Source organism: Aptenodytes patagonicus, chromosome 7 (assembly GCF_965638725.1).
Source record: "Aptenodytes patagonicus chromosome 7, bAptPat1.pri.cur, whole genome shotgun sequence".
NCBI classification, from domain to species: domain Eukaryota; kingdom Metazoa; phylum Chordata; class Aves; order Sphenisciformes; family Spheniscidae; genus Aptenodytes; species Aptenodytes patagonicus.
In genome coordinates, this window is record NC_134955.1 from 64,880,229 (window position 1) to 64,887,311 (window position 7,083).

General features: G+C 51.4%; 1 protein-coding gene and 1 long non-coding RNA gene across 3 annotated transcripts in view; one reads left to right on the forward strand and one right to left on the reverse strand.

Moving 5' to 3' along the window:
* LOC143163759 (uncharacterized) overlaps nt 1-1,568 on the forward strand; it is a 25,358-nt gene extending 23,790 nt beyond the window's left edge. The window contains exon 5 of the long non-coding RNA XR_012995959.1: nt 608-1,568. This is a non-coding gene — a long non-coding RNA (uncharacterized LOC143163759). The remainder of the gene's footprint in view (nt 1-607) is intronic.
* The window catches only part of ZBTB1 (zinc finger and BTB domain containing 1), a 13,199-nt gene extending 7,229 nt beyond the window's left edge, over nt 1-5,970 (reverse strand). The window contains exon 1 of one of the 2 annotated variants that reach the window (XM_076345603.1): nt 5,893-5,970. The gene's annotated coding sequence lies outside the window, so the exon portion shown is untranslated. Of the gene's footprint in view, nt 1-5,663; nt 5,728-5,892 lie in introns of those variants that run through there. The other variant, XM_076345604.1, reaches the window with a different exon arrangement.
* Between the last annotated feature and the right edge of the window lie 1,113 nt (nt 5,971-7,083).

A 7,083-nucleotide genomic window follows, 5' to 3' on the forward strand; every position in this document is an offset into this window, starting at 1 on the left:
TGCTGAGCCAAGAGGAGGGGACTGGGATTAGGAAGCAGCAGTGGGAATCAAAAATGGGTGCAATGAGGGTCTAAATGGTGGAGGGAATGTGCTTGGGCAAGGGGCTGAGAAGAGCCAAGCTGCAGGGGCTAGGACAGAAGGGGTAAAAAAAATAGACATGCTTTTGCTGGGGAATGGGTGGAAAACAATTATAGCATTCACCCCATCAGAGCTGGAATTGAACCCCGAATTCCCAATTCTGTCATCCCTTTGCCATCAGCAGATATCACGGGCTTGCTGACAAACTCCTTCCCATCAAAAGCAAGCTCTCAGAAAATGACCGTTTACCATTATTTTGTTACTTTAATTACTAAAATGGCAGAGATGTGCATTTATCACCCATGTGGGTGGTTCAATGTTGCAAATTATTTTTGAAGTTTGCTTTGGAAAAAAAGCAGGCACTGGAATAAAACCAGGTCTTTTTTACAGAAAAACCAAGGTTTCAAAGTTAAGTGTATATACAAGAAATGCCATAATTAATGCAGGATTAATTCAACTGCCATTTATGTATATACTGTAGTACAGTCTTCCAGCCTGCCTCTTACCAAAGGCTCCCTTCCTTACTCAGTGCATCCTCCGCATCTGTCCAGGGATGGATCTGAGCAGCAACAACGCAAGACCCCTGCTCATTCGGCACAGCATTTGGAAGATGTGAAGTGAATGAGAATGGGGGGACAAAAAGGAGAATCTCACAGCAGCGAACACTGCCTTGGAGAACAGAATCCCATCGCCATCAGTGCCAGGACAGGTCATTTCAACCTTTTTTTTTTTTTTTTTTCTCCCAGTAAGTCTAGCTTGCTTTTGTTGGATGTCCAATTTCTTCACACAGGGAAACACCATCGGCAGCAACTGAGGCCAACGGGAGCTATCCTCTGTATGTATTAATCACCAAGTATCTTGGAAAATTAAAGCTCTACACAGGCAAGTTTGTCAGTCCAACATTTTTAAGTATTTCTGATCCTCTCTGACTCTTTTCTATTTCAAAAAGAGGAGAAATGCCAGCCACTTGCCCGATGGACTAGCACACTGCCTTTGTGAAGCACCCAAATGCTGTAGTCACGAACATCACAGCAAAGTCCACGAGGAACGCAAGTAACTCCATCTTCAGCAATGATCGATTTGTGCAGCCAACACAGCAATGGGCCACGTCGTAAGCAATACTGAACAATGCAGAGGTGTTCTGAAAAAATACGCTAGAAATGCATCTGATATGAAAACAAAAAGTGAAGATACTTGAATCAGGTAATTTCACTCCGATTTGCAAACTCAAAGTCTCCATATGCATTTTATTTTCCTAGTAAATGTTTTTACACTGCCACACTTTGATTCAAGCTGTTTGTCGGCCACCAGATTTTTTCCTTTGAGTCACCGCTCAGATACTATTACTATTCTGATGTTACCAGGAAGAAGGTAAGTTGCACTTATTACACTAACCAAATACATTGTTTATAAGTCTGCTAACAAGAAAGAACAGGTATTTACTATAGCTCCATGCTTTTTGTCATGTCCTCACATTTAAAATTTTCTGCGATGTTTTAAAACTAAAGGAGTAAAAAAAGTCCCGAAGCAAAGAACTGGTAAAGTTCTTTTGCGAACTTCTCTGTCTTTAAAAAAGACGTACCACAAGGTTCAGAATTTAGGAGCCTTTCAGCTCCTAAAATTAGTAGGCGGTTTTCAAAACCCAGCATTTCCACTGCTGAGCAGGCAAAAACGGAGCGCTTACATGCTCAGTTATTGGCTGCTTTTCTTTGGAAACCAAGAGCAGGCTGGACAAAAGTATAATAAATGAGTGGAGAATTTGGTGCTAATAGAAAACGAGACTGGAAAACCTCAAGAAAACAACGCCCAGTTATCCAAAGAAACAAGCGCGTGGGCAGCAGAAAGCAAATTCCCCATTGCAGTCTGACACCATATCCCACCCTGGCACGGATCCCCAAGAACTCTCCTCCCTAAAGAGTTATTTTGCCTCTGTGGGTCAGATCCACCAAAGAGTCTGGATTCCTAAATGACAGCATCTGGATGCTCAGGAGAAAATCCTACATGACATGTCTAAATTCTCTGCGTGATGCCTGAGAAGCTTAGGCGTTCGGCTAGTGCATTGGCCATGGGGCTGTCGACAGGCTACGACTTTTATCTAGACATACTCAAGAGGAAGCCACTGAGATTGCTCTTGTACTGTAGAGTCCAAGAAAGTGCCTCAGTTTACACAAACATTGCAAAAACGGCAAAGAACTTGGGGCCAGGTGACCACCGTCCACCTCAACAGCAGGGGTGGATAAGATGCAGCTTACATTGCAAGCATAGCCTCGATCATGAATTAAAACAATTATTGGAATTCCACGTACTGCCAGGGAAAATCTAATTAAGCTCCATTATTCGGGCTCCGAAGGACTGAAGGTATAATTTATCCTCCTCCCATAGCCCTTCCAATCAGCTGCCTTCAGGCGTGCTAGTTGTGAAGCCGTTTCCAATGATGTAGATACTCATCTTCAGACACATCCTGATGGCTGAATCAACTCATTTTAAACAGACTTGTGGGCAACGTATAGAAACAAGTTTTAGCTGACACCTGGGCTGGATCTGAGCCAGGGAAAGGTAAGATGCTCCAAAGCCCCCAACCACGAGCTGTCGGAGCCACTCGATCCCCTCCCCAGCAGGCTGATTCCTCCTCCACTGATTCAGCATCCATGTCCGCAAATGAGAAACAGACGTCAAAATTTAGCAAGTTATGTTTCTCAGCTGCTAATTGAGAATTAGTTAAGATGTATTACATGTTCTTAGGTAAGAACACTCCTCGAAAGACAAGGAACAAGGTGTCAGAAAAGCATGAGTGAATAAATTAAGAACACAGAGTTTGCACTAAAGCCCCATCTCAACTTCAAACAACTTTAGATCAGATCTATGGAGTAAAAGTACTAGAGAGAGCTTATGCACTCTTTTAAAGTAACTTGCTAGCCACAAAGGATTACTCTAGGAAGTCACAGTTATCTTTCATCTGACACCTTTACAGTTGTAAAAAGTTGTCAGGCAACATGGTAATGATATATTTAAAGGAAACAATTAGTGGGGAAAAAAATTATGACACCCCATTTATGCCTTGTAGCAGAAAGATGAGCCTTTTTATCTAGGCTCTCCGAGTTACCCTAACTTTCAACTTCAAGAGGCATCTTGGTGGTTTAGCCATCTCTTGAGACCCTCAAATGAAGACACGTGTGCCTTCCAGGAAAGCATCCTAAATACAAGTGTCGTACTTTGGCATAACAACTTGCTGGATGCACATGAATGAAGCACGGTAACTTGTGACACACAGGTCAGACTACAGATTTTGCTGACTCTTTCTGATCTTAAATGCTTCACATTTTACTTGCAGCACATCAAAAAAAATAAAGCCGCTAAGGTCTCCATCCAATCGAACAGGTTTAATATAGGAAAAAAGGCAACAGCCAGCTAATTCTAGAGAGTTTTGCAATGGCACAACACGCACAAAGAAAAAATTACCAGACAAATTTGAGGATATAAATGGTCTTCATGCAAATTATGTCAGCTCTTGGGCCCACGCGCTGTGTCTGCAGCAGAACTCTTTGGGTGATGGTTTTTACCGTGCCCAAGCAGAGGCAGGGCAGGATAACCCAACCGCTGGGGAACCACTGGTCAAACTGAAAAATGCACATGGGGCTTCTCACGCTACGTGCATCTGAGGTCCGGAAGGACTCTAGTGAGAGGTCCAGCTGTAACAACTAAGAGAAAGACACCCAGATTTTTATCAGGAAACTTTCATTATCTCAATTCTGAGCAGCTATTTTGTTTCCATACAGCAGATAAGTAACTCCTAAGGCTTTGTCCATCCCAGACTTCCAGGGCTCTCCACTGTCAGCAACAATGGAAATCGGTGAAAGAAGCAATTAACCTCACACATTCAAGTAAGAAAGCATCTAAAAACCCAAATCACTAGTTGATATGAGCACTCTCAACGTAACTGCTGCAAATTCCTGTGCCAGTGACAACACCGAAGAAAAGACTTGTGCAAGCAGAGCTGAAGCATCTGTTAAGCCTGTGATCTTATTCCACACAAAACTTTCCGGCTACCAGGAAGAAGGGGCTTCTATTACTTGTCTGAGCTTCCTACGCAGCACCAACACGTCTTCATTACCTACACCCTCCTGCAGCCACCCCTCATCCACTCAACTCCTCCCCCCTCACCCCGGTGCCTGCTGGCTCCCTGCTACCTCAAACAGCAGCAGAGTGCAACTAACGCGACTTGTTACTCCTCGGGTTTTCTGGCCAGCCACCCAAAAATCTCTCCACAATCCTGTCAACTTGCTAGGCTGCTGCCTAGGAAAATCTCTGCCAGCGCTGCAACCATTCGCGTTTGGCCGGTTTTCCCCACGGCCATATGGTCTCAACGCCTCTCCCCCGCTCGCCATGAAAGCTTAAGTTGTAATTCGGTAAAAATGAGAAGCCCGCATCCCCCCTGCTCCCGGCTGCTGTGTGGGTTTTTCCAAGAGCTGCAATGAGGAATGTTAAACAAACACCTTTAATTAAAGGAATGTTTGTTTAATGTAATTAAATGCCTAAGGAACACCACACTGTTGCAGCCCTGGATAGTTTTGCAGTATGTGCTGTACCTTGCGATACTTTAGTGCAAGGGAAATAATGCAAGCAAATGACATAATCTGGCAGTAAATACCCAAATATTAAACAGCATCCAACCCATGCTATCCGTTTACTCATGCCTACGTGTCAAGAGGAACCGGCACTCATCTATCAGCCGACAAACAGGCCAAACTTGAGAATCTGAGTTACAAAAAATCCTGAAAAAAAAAGAAAGGCATAAAACCCCAGCCCCAAACCCACAGCGCTTTCAGTCCCCTTTCCTCTACTCTTTTTACTACCTTTCTATGCGAGGAGTCCTTTGAGGAACGAGACTTTCGACACCGCTCCCAGAGCAACACAGGGCTTGTTTTTATGTGACAAAACTACTCCCCTTCCTTTCCAGCCGCCTCCAAGGCACTGCCAGCTCCGAGTGAAACCCAAGTCTCCTGCCTGGCAGGGTGGAGCATTCCCTCCAGGCTGCAGCTCAGTTTTTCACTAAACTACTGCAACTCACTCGAAGTTTTGAGGTTGGGTTTTTTTTTTTTTTTTAAGAAAAAAAGAAAGAAAACGCAGCGCTCGGATCCGCCGGCCTGCTGGCGGGGGGGACGGGGCTAGGCGGCGATAACGGCACTCCAGACGTTTAACGTGACTTCAAGCCCCGGAGTAAACAGGACAGCGCGGTGCCCTTCCTCGCCTCACGCCTCTGCACCTCCCTAGGCCGCTTCTCGTTTTTCAGCGCCGGCGCCCCGCCGAGCGGCGCAGCATCCCCCCGCCCGCCCCGCGCCCGCTTCCGCAGGGCCCCGCCGCCGGGCGCCGCGCCCGCCTCCCCTACCCGCCCCGCAGGTGGAGCGCGCCCGCCGCGGCCCCCGCGCAGCGCCCCGGGAGAACCGCGCCGGACCCGCCGCCGCGGCGCCGCCGCTCGGCCCCCGCGCAGCCCGGGCGGCGCCGAGCCGCGCCGCGCCAGGCCGCCGGGCGCAAGGTCACCGCGGCGGCCGCTCGCCAGGGACCGACGGCGGCTGGAAAGCCCCTACCTGGCAGCGCCGCTCCCCCCGCGCCACTATGGCGGGCCGCCCCGCGCCGCGCCGCGCCGCGCCGGGCCGGGCCATGCCGCGGCCGGCGCCGCTCGGCACTTCCCACCTCCCGCCGCCGGCGGAGCTGCGGCCGCCGCGCCGCGCCGCGCACCGCCTCCCGCCTCCCCCCTCCCCAGCGCCCGGCGGCGGCCCCCGGGGACGGCGCGGAGGGGCGCGCGGCCCCGCTTACCCGCGGCGCGGGGAGAGGCGGCGGCCGCCGAGGGGGAGCTGCCTGCGCCGCTCCCGCCGCCGCTGCCGCTGCTGCTGCCGCCGCGGCTGCAACAAAGGACTTCCGCCCCGCCGCGCCTGCTGCTGCCGCAGCGCCGGCTCTGCCGCGACCGCACGGAGCCGGACCCCTCCCCTCGGCGGCCGGCGGCTCCCGGCCCCGCCGCTGCCAGCGCTGCTGCGCCGCCGCCAATGCCGGGGCCCGGCGGGCGGCTCCCTGCCGCGCTCCCCTCTCCTCCCATGCCGCCGGGGAGGTGGCGGGGCCGCCGCGGCGCGGCCCGGGCTGGCGCTGGCGGCGCCCCCTCCCCATGTGCCGCAAGCCCGGCCCCTCCGCTGCCCCCCCCCCCCCCCGCCGGTGAAGCCCCCCGGCGCGCAGAGGGGGAACCTGGAGCGGGGCATCGTCCGCCGGTGGGCGCCCGCCCGGGACCCTCGCTGCCGGGCTGTCCCGTCCCGCTCCTCTCCCGGCCCCCGCGGAGCCGGAGAGGCGGATGGAAATCCACCCCTTCCCCGTGCAGCAGGTCTCGCCCCACAGAAAGGGGTGTCCTCTCCTTTTCCCTCAAACCAGCCGTGACTGGTGGTAATGGGGAAGTCTCGGTCACCCATGTGGATGTCCTGCGTTTGAGTTTTGTACCCGCAGCCTTACGGCCTCCTGCGTGTGACAGTTTAATTGCAAGCTGCAAGAAAAACAACTGCAAGTTGCATGAGAAAGTATTTCCTTTTTGATGCGATTTCACACGTTAGTATCACCGCCTTCCCTCTTGGAGTTTTACGACGATGCAGGGAGCACAGGGGCTGGCTGCCACTGCCGTGCTGTATCACAGATCCTGAGGACACCACTTTTTTTTTTTTTTAACTTTCTAGGCGCTTTCCCAGGCCCTCTTCCCATCACTCTCCGGACCTCTCGTGTCTAACAACATCCAGCTCCTCTTAAACTGGCCCGTGTGAGCAAATGGGATTTCCTGAAGCTGCGGGCGGCCCCTCTGCTACCTGCCACGGGGCTGCGAGAAAACATAAGCCAGGTCAGGCTTTCCTCCCGCTCTTGCCACTTGACTTTTCCACCCCCAAAGTGACATTTGTCATTCAGAGCAAGCATTGGAAGTGTTTAACCTGCATAGCCCCTTCATTTGGACACAGTTTCTAGAGACACCATAGTTTC